This window comes from Schistocerca piceifrons, unplaced genomic scaffold (assembly GCF_021461385.2).
Source record: "Schistocerca piceifrons isolate TAMUIC-IGC-003096 unplaced genomic scaffold, iqSchPice1.1 HiC_scaffold_1544, whole genome shotgun sequence".
NCBI lineage: Eukaryota > Metazoa > Arthropoda > Insecta > Orthoptera > Acrididae > Schistocerca > Schistocerca piceifrons.
In genome coordinates this window covers 2,106,739-2,120,918 of record NW_025727396.1, presented here as the reverse complement: position 1 = coordinate 2,120,918, position 14,180 = coordinate 2,106,739, and positions in this window count along the sequence as shown.

Sequence of the window (14,180 nt, the reverse complement as noted above, 5' to 3'; positions counted from 1 at the left end):
CTTCACTTGAGATTTACTCTATCCCTCTGACCTTCTTATTGACGATGAAACAAAGAAATTGCATCGGAATTAAATACAAAAGGCACAATGCCGACTTAAGTACAAAAAGACTGACTCCTCTTACTAACTATTTTTGAACCATTCCTGTGACAATAGTCATGGATTCCGATGCCTCACTTCAGGTTTACTGTATCCCTCTGACCTTCGTATTGACGAAGAAACACAGAAATTGCATCGCAATTAAATACAAAAGGCACAATGCCGACCTAAGTACAAGAAAACTAAATCTTCTTACTGTCTATGTTTTGAACCATTCCTGTGACACTAGTTATAGATTCCGATGCTTCACCTCAGGTTTACTGTATCCCTCTGACATTCTTATTGACGATGAAACACAGAAATTGTATCGGAATTAAACGCAAAAGGAACAATGCCGACTCAAATACAAGAAGACTGGCACTTCTTACTGTCTATGCTTTGAACCATTCCTGTGACACTAGCTTTAGATTCCGATGCTTCACTTCAGGTATACTCTATCCCTCTGACCTCCTCATTGACGATGAAACACAGAAATTGCATCTTAATTAAATACAAAAGGCACAATGCTAACTTAAGTACAAGAAAACTGACTCTTCTTACTGCCTATGTTTCGAACCATTCCTGTGACACTACTTATAGATTCCGATGCTTCACTTCAGGTTTACTGTGTCCCTCTGACCTTCTCATTGACGGTCAAACACAGAAATTTCATCGGAATTAAATACAAAAGGCACAATGCCGAATCAAGTACACGAAGACTGGCTCTTCTTACTGTCTATGCTGTGAACCATTTCCGTGACACTAGTTATAGATTCCGATGCTTTACTTCAGTTTTACCTTATCCCTCCGACCTTCTTATTGACGATGAAACACAGACATTGCATCGGAATTAAATACAAAACGCACAAAGCCGACTCAAGTACTAGAAGACTGACTCTTCTTACTGTCCATGATTTGAACCATTCCTGTGACACTAGTTATAGATTCCGATGCTTCACTTCAGGTTTACTGTATCCCTCTGACCGTCTTATTGATGATGAAACACAGAAATTGCATCGGAATTAAATACAAAAGACTCAATGCCGACACAAGTACATGAAGTCTGGCTCTTCTTACTGTCTATGTTTTGAACCATTCCCGTGACACTCGTTATAGATTTCGATGCTTCACTTCAGTTTTACTGTATCCCTCCGACCTTCTTATTGACGATGAAACACAGACATTGCATCGGAATTAAATACAAAAGGCACGAAGCCGACTCAAGTACTACAAGACTGACTCTTCTTACTGTCCATATTTTGAACCATTTATGTGACACTAGCTATAGATTCCGATGCTTCACTTCCGGTTTACTGTATCCCCCTGACCATCGTATTGGCGATGAAACACATAAATTGCATCGGAATTAAATAGAAAAAGCACATTGCCGACTCAAGTACAAGAAGACTGGCTCTTCTTCCGGTCTATGATTTGAAGTATTCCTGTGACACTAGTTAAAGATTCCGATTCTTCACTTCAGGTCTACCGTATCCTGCTGACCTTCTTATTGACGATGAAACACAGAAATTGCATCGGAATTAAATAGAAAAGGCACAATGCCGATTTAAGTACAAGAAGACTGACTCTTCCTACTGTATATGTTTTGAACCATTCCTGTGACACTAGTTTTAGATTCCGACGCTTCACTTCATGTTTACGGTATCCCTCTGTCCTCCTTATTGACGATGAAACATAGAAATTGCATCCGATTTAAATACAAAAGGCACAATGCCAACTCAAGTACTAGAAAACTAACTCTTCTTACTGTCTATGTTTTGAACCATTCCTGTGACACTAGTTATAGATTCCGATGCTTCACTTCAGGTTTACTGTATCCCTCTGACCTTCTTATTGGCGATAAAATACAGAAATTGCATCCGAATTAAATACAAAAGGCACAATGCCGACTCAAGTACTAGAAAACTGACTCTTCTTACTATCTATGTTTTGAACCATTCCTGTGACACTAGTTATAGATTCCGATGCTTCACTTCAGGTTCACTGTATCCCTCTGACCTTTTTATTGACGATGAAACACAGAAATTGCATCGGAATTAAGTACAAAAGGAAAAATGCCGACTCAAGTTCAAGAAATCTGGCTCTTCTTACTGTTTATGTTTGAACCATTCCTGTGACACTAGTTATAGATTCCGATGCTTCACTTGAGATTTACTCTATCCCTCTGACCTTCTTATTGACGATGAAACAAAGAAATTGCATCGGAATTAAATACAAAAGGCACAATGCCGACTTAAGTACAAAAAGACTGACTCTTCTTACTCTCTATTTTTGAACCATTCCTGTGACAATAGTCATGGATTCCGATGCCTCACTTCAGGTTTACTGTATCCCTCTGACCTTCGTATTGACGAAGAAACACAGAAATTGCATCGCAATTAAATACAAAAGGCACAATGCCGACCTAAGTACAAGAAAACTAAATCTTCTTACTGTCTATGTTTTGAACCATTCCTGTGACACTAGTTATAGATTCCGATGCTTCACCTCAGGTTTACTGTATCCCTCTGACATTCTTATTGACGATGAAACACAGAAATTGTATCGGAATTAAACGCAAAAGGAACAATGCCGACTCAAATACAAGAAGACTGGCACTTCCTACTGTCTATGCTTTGAACCATTCCTGTGACACTAGTTTTAGATTCCGATGCTTCACTTCAGGTATACTCTATCCCTCTGACCTCCTCATTGACGATGAAACACAGATATTGCATCTTAATTAAATACAAAAGGCACAATGCTAACTTAAGTACAAGAAAACTGACTCTTCTTACTGCCTATGTTTCGAACCATTCCTGTGACACTACTTATAGATTCCGATGCTTCACTTCAGGTTTACTGTGTCCCTCTGACCTTCTCATTGACGGTCAAACACAGAAATTTCATCGGAATTAAATACAAAAGGCACAATGCCGAATCAAGTACACGAAGACTGGCTCTTCTTACTGTCTATGCTATGAACCATTTCCGTGACACTAGTTATAGATTCCGATGCTTTACTTCAGTTTTACCTTATCCCTCCGACCTTCTTATTGACGATGAAACACAGACATTGCATCGGAATTAAATACAAAAGGCACAAAGCCGACTCAAGTACTAGAAGACTGACTCTTCTTACTGTCCATGTCTTCAACCATTCCTGCGACACTAGCTATAGATTCCGATGCTTCACTTCAGGTTTACTGTATCTCCCTGACCATCGTATTGGCGATGAAACACTTAAATTGCATCGGAATTAAATACAAAAAGCACAATGCCGACTCAAGTACAAGAAGTCTGGCTCTGCTTACTGTCTATGATTTGAACCATTCCTGTGACACTAGTTATAGATTCCGATGCTTCACTTAAGGTTTACTATATCCCTCTGACATTCATATTGACGATGAAACACAGAAATTGCATCGGACATATATATCCAAAATGCACAATGCCGACTTAAGTACAAGAAGACTGACTCTTCTTTCTGTCTATGTTTTGAACCACTCCTGTGACACTAGTTATAGATTCCGATGCTTCACTTTAGGTTTACTGTATCCCACTGACCTTCTTATTGACGATGAAACACAGAAATTGCATCGGAATTATATACAAAAGGCACAATGCCGACCTAAGTACAAGTAGACTGACTCTTCTAACTGTCTATGTTTTGAATCATTCCTGTGACACTAGTTGTAGATTCCGATGCTTCACTTCAGGTTTACTGTATCCCTCTGACCTTCTTATTGACGATGAAACACAGAAATTGCATCTTAATTAAATACAAAAGGCACAATGCCGACTTAAGTACAAGAAGACTGACTCTTCTTACTGTCCATGATTTGAACCATTCCTGTGACACTAGTTATAGATTCCGATGCTTCACTTCAGGTTTACTGTATCCCTCTGACCGTCTTATTGATGATGAAACACAGAAATTGCATCGGAATTAAATACAAAAGACTCAATGCCGACACAAGTACATGAAGTCTGGCTCTTCTTACTGTCTATGTTTTGAACCATTCCCGTGACACTCGTTATAGATTTCGATGCTTCACTTCAGTTTTACTGTATCCCTCCGACCTTCTTATTGACGATGAAACACAGACATTGCATCGGAATTAAATACAAAAGGCACGAAGCCGACTCAAGTACTAGAAGACTGACTCTTCTTACTGTCCATATTTTGAACCATTTATGTGACACTAGCTATAGATTCCAATGCTTCACTTCCGGTTTACTGTATCCCCCTGACCATCGTATTGGCGATGAAACACATAAATTGCATCGGAATTAAATAGAAAAAGCACATTGCCGACTCAAGTACAAGAAGACTGGCTCTTCTTCCTGTCTATGATTTGAAGTATTCCTGTGACACTAGTTAAAGATTCCGATTCTTCACTTCAGGTCTACCGTATCCTGCTGACCTTCTTATTGACGATGAAACACAGAAATTGCATCGGAATTAAATAGAAAAGGCACAATGCCGATTTAAGTACAAGAAGACTGACTCTTCCTACTGTATATGTTTTGAACCATTCCTGTGACACTAGTTTTAGATTCCGACGCTTCACTTCATGTTTACGGTATCCCTCTGTCCTCCTTATTGACGATGAAACATAGAAATTGCATCCGATTTAAATACAAAAGGCACAATGCCAACTCAAGTACTAGAAAACTAACTCTTCTTACTGTCTATGTTTTGAACCATTCCTGTGACACTAGTTATAGATTCCGATGCTTCACTTCAGGTTTACTGTATCCCTCTGACCTTCTTATTGGCGATAAAATACAGAAATTGCATCCGAATTAAATACAAAAGGCACAATGCCGACTCAAGTACTAGAAAACTGACTCTTCTTACTATCTATGTTTTGAACCATTCCTGTGACACTAGTTATAGATTCCGATGCTTCACTTCATGTTTACTGTATCCAGCTGACCTTCTTATTGACGATGAAACACAGAAATTGCATCGGAATTAAATACAAAAGGCACAATGCCCACTTAAGTACAAGAACACTGACTTTTCCTACTGTCTATGTTTTGAACCATTCCAGTGACACTAGTTTTAAATTCCGATGCTTCACTTCAGGTTTACTGTATCCCTATGACCTCCTTATTACGATGAAACACAGAAATTGCATCTTAATTAAATACAAAAGGCACAATGCTGACTTAAGTACAAGAAGACTGACTCTTCTTACTGACTATGTTTTGAACCATTCCTGTGACACTAGTTATAGATTCCGATGCTTCACTTCAGGTTCACTGTATCCCTCTGACCTTTTTATTGACGATGAAACACAGAAATTGCATCGGAATTAAGTACAAAAGGAAAAATGCCGACTCAAGTTCAAGAAATCTGGCTCTTCTTACTGTTTATGTTTGAACCATTCCTGTGACACTAGTTATAGATTCCGATGCTTCACTTGAGATTTACTCTATCCCTCTGACCTTCTTATTGACGATGAAACAAAGAAATTGCATCGGAATTAAATACAAAAGGCACAATGCCGACTTAAGTACAAAAAGACTGACTCTTCTTACTCTCTATTTTCGAACCATTCCTGTGACAATAGTCATGGATTCCGATGCCTCACTTCAGGTTTACTGTATCCCTCTGACCTTCGTATTGACGAAGAAACACAGAAATTGCATCGCAATTAAATACAAAAGGCACAATGCCGACCTAAGTACAAGAAAACTAAATCTTCTTACTGTCTATGTTTTGAACCATTCCTGTGACACTAGTTACAGATTCCGATGCTTCACCTCAGGTTTACTGTATCCCTCTGACATTCTTATTGACGATGAAACACAGAAATTGTATCGGAATTAAACGCAAAAGGAACAATGCCGACTCAAATACAAGAAGACTGGCACTTCTTACTGTCTATGCTTTGAACCATTCCTGTGACACTAGTTTTAGATTCCGATGCTTCACTTCAGGTATACTCTATCCCTCTGAACTCCTCATTGACGATGAAACACAGATATTGCATCTTAATTAAATACAAAAGGCACAATGCTAACTTAAGTACAAGAAAACTGACTCTTCTTACTGCCTATGTTTCGAACCATTCCTGTGACACTACTTATAGATTCCGATGCTTCACTTCAGGTTTACTGTGTCCCTCTGACCTTCTCATTGACGGTCAAACACAGAAATTTCATCGGAATTAAATACAAAAGGCACAATGCCGAATCAAGTACACGAAGACTGGCTCTTCTTACTGTCTATGCTATGAACCATTTCCGTGACACTAGTTATAGATTCCGATGCTTTACTTCAGTTTTACCTTATCCCTCCGACCTTCTTATTGACGATGAAACGCAGACATTGCATCGGAATTAAATACAAAAGGCACAAAGCCGACTCAAGTACTAGAAGACTGACTCTTCTTACTGTCCATGTCTTCAACCATTCCTGCGACACTAGCTATAGATTCTGATGCTTCACTTCAGGTTTACTGTATCTCCCTGACCGTCGTATTGGCGATGAAACACTTAAATTGCATCGGAATTAAATACAAAAAGCACAATGCCGACTCAAGTACAAGAAGTCTTGCTCTGCTTACTGTCTATGATTTGAACCATTCCTGTGACACTAGTTATAGATTCCGATGCTTCACTTAAGGTTTACTATATCCCTCTGACATTCATATTGACGATGAAACACAGAAATTGCATCGGACATATATATCCAAAATGCACAATGCCGACTTAAGTACAAGAAGACTGACTCTTCTTTCTGTCTATGTTTTGAACCACTCCTGTGACACTAGTTATAGATTCCGATGCTTCACTTTAGGTTTACTGTATCCCACTGACCTTCTTATTGACGATGAAACACAGAAATTGCATCGGAATTATATACAAAAGGCACAATGCCGACCTAAGTACAAGTAGACTGACTCTTCTAACTGTCTATGTTTTGAATCATTCCTGTGACACTAGTTGTAGATTCCGATGCTTCACTTCAGGTTTACTGTATCCCTCTGCCCTTCTTATTGACGATGAAACACAGAAATTGCATCTTAATTAAATACAAAAGGCACAATGCCGACTTAAGTACAAGAAGACTGACTCTTCTTACTGTCCATGATTTGAACCATTCCTGTGACACTAGTTATAGATTCCGATGCTTCACTTCAGGTTTACTGTATCCCTCTGACCGTCTTATTGATGATGAAACACAGAAATTGCATCGGAATTAAATACAAAAGACTCAATGCCGACACAAGTACATGAAGTCTGGCTCTTCTTACTGTCTATGTTTTGAACCATTCCCGTGACACTCGTTATAGATTTCGATGCTTCACTTCAGTTTTACTGTATCCCTCCGACCTTCTTATTGACGATGAAACACAGACATTGCATCGGAATTAAATACAAAAGGCACGAAGCCGACTCAAGTACTAGAAGACTGACTCTTCTTACTGTCCATATTTTGAACCATTTATGTGACACTAGCTATAGATTCCAATGCTTCACTTCCGGTTTACTGTATCCCCCTGACCATCGTATTGGCGATGAAACACATAAATTGCATCGGAATTAAATAGAAAAAGCACATTGCCCACTCAAGTACAAGAAGACTGGCTCTTCTTCCTGTCTATGATTTGAAGTATTCCTGTGACACTAGTTAAAGATTCCGATTCTTCACTTCAGGTCTACCGTATCCTGCTGACCTTCTTATTGACGATGAAACACAGAAATTGCATCGGAATTAAATAGAAAAGGCACAATGCCGATTTAAGTACAAGAAGACTGACTCTTCCTACTGTATATGTTTTGAACCATTCCTGTGACACTAGTTTTAGATTCCGACGCTTCACTTCATGTTTACGGTATCCCTCTGTCCTCCTTATTGACGATGAAACATAGAAATTGCATCCGATTTAAATACAAAAGGCACAATGCCAACTCAAGTACTAGAAAACTAACTCTTCTTACTGTCTATGTTTTGAACCATTCCTGTGACACTAGTTATAGATTCCGATGCTTCACTTCAGGTTTACTGTATCCCTCTGACCTTCTTATTGGCGATAAAATACAGAAATTGCATCCGAATTAAATACAAAAGGCACAATGCCGACTCAAGTACTAGAAAACTGACTCTTCTTACTATCTATGTTTTGAACCATTCCTGTGACACTAGTTATAGATTCCGATGCTTCACTTCATGTTTACTGTATCCAGCTGACCTTCTTATTGACGATGAAACACAGAAATTGCATCGGAATTAAATACAAAAGGCACAATGCCCACTTAAGTACAAGAACACTGACTTTTCCTACTGTCTATGTTTTGAACCATTCCAGTGACACTAGTTTTAAATTCCGATGCTTCACTTCAGGTTTACTGTATCCCTATGACCTCCTTATTACGATGAAACACAGAAATTGCATCTTAATTAAATACAAAAGGCACAATGCTGACTTAAGTACAAGAAGACTGACTCTTCTTACTGACTATGTTTTGAACCATTCCTGTGACACTAGTTATAGATTCCGATGCTTCACTTCAGGTTCACTGTATCCCTCTGACCTTTTTATTGACGATGAAACACAGAAATTGCATCGGAATTAAGTACAAAAGGAAAAATGCCGACTCAAGTTCAAGAAATCTGGCTCTTCTTACTGTTTATGTTTGAACCATTCCTGTGACACTAGTTATAGATTCCGATGCTTCACTTGAGATTTACTCTATCCCTCTGACCTTCTTATTGACGATGAAACAAAGAAATTGCATCGGAATTAAATACAAAAGGCACAATGCCGACTTAAGTACAAAAAGACTGACTCTTCTTACTCTCTATTTTCGAACCATTCCTGTGACAATAGTCATGGATTCCGATGCCTCACTTCAGGTTTACTGTATCCCTCTGACCTTCGTATTGACGAAGAAACACAGAAATTGCATCGCAATTAAATACAAAAGGCACAATGCCGACCTAAGTACAAGAAAACTAAATCTTCTTACTGTCTATGTTTTGAACCATTCCTGTGACACTAGTTACAGATTCCGATGCTTCACCTCAGGTTTACTGTATCCCTCTGACATTCTTATTGACGATGAAACACAGAAATTGTATCGGAATTAAACGCAAAAGGAACAATGCCGACTCAAATACAAGAAGACTGGCACTTCTTACTGTCTGTGCTTTGAACCATTCCTGTGACACTAGTTTTAGATTCCGATGCTTCACTTCAGGTATACTCTATCCCTCTGACCTCCTCATTGACGATGAAACACAGATATTGCATCTTAATTAAATACAAAAGGCACAATGCTAACTTAAGTACAAGAAAACTGACTCTTCTTACTGCCTATGTTTCGAACCATTCCTGTGACACTACTTATAGATTCCGATGCTTCACTTCAGGTTTACTGTGTCCCTCTGACCTTCTCATTGACGGTCAAACACAGAAATTTCATCGGAATTAAATACAAAAGGCACAATGCCGAATCAAGTACACGAAGACTGGCTCTTCTTACTGTCTATGCTATGAACCATTTCCGTGACACTAGTTATAGATTCCGATGCTTTACTTCAGTTTTACCTTATCCCTCCGACCTTCTTATTGACGATGAAACGCAGACATTGCATCGGAATTAAATACAAAAGGCACAAAGCCGACTCAAGTACTAGAAGACTGACTCTTCTTACTGTCCATGTCTTCAACCATTCCTGCGACACTAGCTATAGATTCTGATGCTTCACTTCAGGTTTACTGTATCTCCCTGACCGTCGTATTGGCGATGAAACACTTAAATTGCATCGGAATTAAATACAAAAAGCACAATGCCGACTCAAGTACAAGAAGTCTTGCTCTGCTTACTGTCTATGATTTGAACCATTCCTGTGACACTAGTTATAGATTCCGATGCTTCACTTAAGGTTTACTATATCCCTCTGACATTCATATTGACGATGAAACACAGAAATTGCATCGGACATATATATCCAAAATGCACAATGCCGACTTAAGTACAAGTAGACTGACTCTTCTTTCTGTCTATGTTTTGAACCACTCCTGTGACACTAGTTATAGATTCCGATGCTTCACTTTAGGTTTACTGTATCCCACTGACCTTCTTATTGACGATGAAACACAGAAATTGCATCGGAATTATATACAAAAGGCACAATGCCGACCTAAGTACAAGTAGACTGACTCTTCTAACTGTCTATGTTTTGAATCATTCCTGTGACACTAGTTGTAGATTCCGATGCTTCACTTCAGGTTTACTGTATCCCTCTGCCCTTCTTATTGACGATGAAACACAGAAATTGCATCTTAATTAAATACAAAAGGCACAATGCCGACTTAAGTACAAGAAGACTGACTCTTCTTACTGTCCATGATTTGAACCATTCCTGTGACACTAGTTATAGATTCCGATGCTTCACTTCAGGTTTACTGTATCCCTCTGACCGTCTTATTGATGATGAAACACAGAAATTGCATCGGAATTAAATACAAAAGACTCAATGCCGACACAAGTACATGAAGTCTGGCTCTTCTTACTGTCTATGTTTTGAACCATTCCCGTGACACTCGTTATAGATTTCGATGCTTCACTTCAGTTTTACTGTATCCCTCCGACCTTCTTATTGACGATGAAACACAGACATTGCATCGGATTTAAATACAAAAGGCACGAAGCCGACTCAAGTACTAGAAGACTGACTCTTCTTACTGTCCATATTTTGAACCATTTATGTGACACTAGCTATAGATTCCGATGCTTCACTTCCGGTTTACTGTATCCCCCTGACCATCGTATTGGCGATGAAACACATAAATTGCATCGGAATTAAATAGAAAAAGCACATTGCCGACTCAAGTACAAGAAGACTGGCTCTTCTTCCTGTCTATGATTTGAAGTATTACTGTGACACTAGTTAAAGATTCCGATTCTTCACTTCAGGTCTACCGTATCCTGCTGACCTTCTTATTGACGATGAAACACAGAAATTGCATCGGAATTAAATAGAAAAGGCACAATGCCGATTTAAGTACAAGAAGACTGACTCTTCCTACTGTATATGTTTTGAACCATTCCTGTGACACTAGTTTTAGATTCCGACGCTTCACTTCATGTTTACGGTATCCCTCTGTCCTCCTTATTGACGATGAAACATAGAAATTGCATCCGATTTAAAAACAAAAGGCACAATGCCAACTCAAGTACTAGAAAACTAACTCTTCTTACTGTCTATGTTTTGAACCATTCCTGTGACACTAGTTATAGATTCCGATGCTTCACTTCAGGTTTACTGTATCCCTCTGACCTTCTTATTGGCGATAAAATACAGAAATTGCATCCGAATTAAATACAAAAGGCACAATGCCGACCCAAGTACTAGAAAACTGACTCTTCTTACTATCTATGTTTGAACCATTCCTGTGACACTAGTTATAGATTCCGATGCTTCACTTCAGGTTTACTGTTTCCCCCTGACCGTCGTATTGACAATGAAACACAGAAAGTGCATCGGAAATAAATACAGAAGGTACAATGCCGACTCAAGTACAAGAAGACGGGCTTTTCTTCCTGTCTATGTTTTGAACCATTCCTGTGACACTAGTTATGGATTCCGATGCTTCACTTCATGTTTACTGTATCCAGCTGACCTTCTTATTGACGATGAAACACAGAAATTGCATCGGAATTAAATACAAAAGGCACAATGCCCACTTAAGTACAAGAACACTGACTTTTCCTACTGTCTATGTTTTGAACCATTCCAGTGACACTAGTTTTAAATTCCGATGCTTCACTTCAGGTTTACTGTATCCCTATGACCTCCTTATTACGATGAAACACAGAAATTGCATCTTAATTAAATACAAAAGGCACAATGCTGACTTAAGTACAAGAAGACTGACTCTTCTTACTGACTATGTTTTGAACCATTCCTGTGACACTAGTTATAGATTCCGATGCTTCACTTCAGGTTCACTGTATCCCTCTGACCTTTTTATTGACGATGATACACAGAAATTGCATCGGAATTAAGTACAAAAGGAAAAATGCCGACTCAAGTTCAAGAAATCTGGCTCTTCTTACTGTTTATGTTTGAACCATTCCTGTGACACTAGTTATAGATTCCGATGCTTCACTTGAGATTTACTCTATCCCTCTGACCTTCTTATTGACGATGAAACAAAGAAATTGCATCGGAATTAAATACAAAAGGCACAATGCCGACTTAAGTACAAAAAGACTGACTCTTCTTACTCTCTATTTTTGAACCATTCCTGTGACAATAGTCATGGATTCCGATGCCTCACTTCAGGTTTACTGTATCCCTCTGACCTTCGTATTGACGAAGAAACACAGAAATTGCATCGCAATTAAATACAAAAGGCACAATGCCGACCTAAGTACAAGAAAACTAAATCTTCTTACTGTCTATGTTTTGAACCATTCCTGTGACACTAGTTATAGATTCCGATGCTTCACTTCAGGTTTACTGTATCCCTCTGACCTTCTTATTGACGATGAAACACAGAAATTGTATCGGAATTAAACGCAAAAGGAACAATGCCGACCCAAATACAAGAAGACTGGCACTTCTTACTGTCTATGCTTTGACCCATTCCTGTGACACTAGTTTTAGATTCCGATGCTTCACTTCAGGTATACTCTATCCCTCTGACCTCCTCATTGACGATGAAACACAGAAATTTCATCTTAATTAAATACAAAAGGCACAATGCTAACTTAAGTACAAGAAAACTGACTCTTCTTACTGCCTATGTTTCGAACCATTCCTGTGACACTACTTATAGATTCCGATGCTTCACTTCAGGTTTACTGTGTCCCTCTGACCTTCTCATTGACGGTCAAACACAGAAATTTCATCGGAATTAAATACAAAAGGCACAATGCCGAATCAAGTACACGAAGACTGGCTCTTCTTACTGTCTATGCTATGAACCATTTCCGTGACACTAGTTATAGAGTCCGATGCTTTACTTCAGTTTTACCTTATCCCTCCGACCTTCTTATTGACGATGAAACACAGACATTGCATCGGAATTAAATACAAAAGGCACAAAGCCGACTCAAGTACTAGAAGACTGACTCTTCTTACTGTCCATGTCTTCAACCATTCCTGCGACACTAGCTATAGATTCCGATGCTTCACTTCAGGTTTACTGTATCTCCCTGACCGTCGTATTGGCGATGAAACACTTAAATTGCATCGGAATTAAATACAAAAAGCACAATGCCGACTCAAGTACAAGAAGTCTGGCTCTGCTTACTGTCTATGATTTGAACCATTCCTGTGACACTAGTTATAGATTCCGATGCTTCACTTAAGGTTTACTATATCCCTCTGACATTCATATTGACGATGAAACACAGAAATTGCATCGGACATATATATCCAAAATGCACAATGCCGACTTAAGTACAAGAAGACTGACTCTTCTTTCTGTCTATGTTTTGAACCACTCCTGTGACACTAGTTATAGATTCCGATGCTTCACTTTAGGTTTACTGTATCCCACTGACCTTCTTATTGACGATGAAACACAGAAATTGCATCGGAATTATATACAAAAGGCACAATGCCGACCTAAGTACAAGTAGACTGACTCTTCAAACTGTCTATGTTTTGAATCATTCCTGTGACACTAGTTGTAGATTCCGATGCTTCACTTCAGGTTTACTGTATCCCTCTGACCTTCTTATTGACGATGAAACACAGAAATTGCATCTTAATTAAATACAAAAGGCACAATGCCGACTTAAGTACAAGAAGACTGACTCTTCTTACTGTCCATGATTTGAACCATTCCTGTGACACTAGTTATAGATTCCGATGCTTCACTTCAGGTTTACTGTATCCCTCTGACCGTCTTATTGATGATGAAACACAGTAATTGCATCGGAATTAAATACAAAAGACTCAATGCCGACACAAGTACATGTAGTCTGGCTCTTCTTACTGTCTATGTTTTGAACCTTTCCTGTGAGACCGGTTTTAGGTTCCGATGGTTTACATCAGGTTTACTGTATCCCATGGAACTTCTTAGTGACGACGAAACACAGAAATTGCATCGGAATTAAATAGAAAA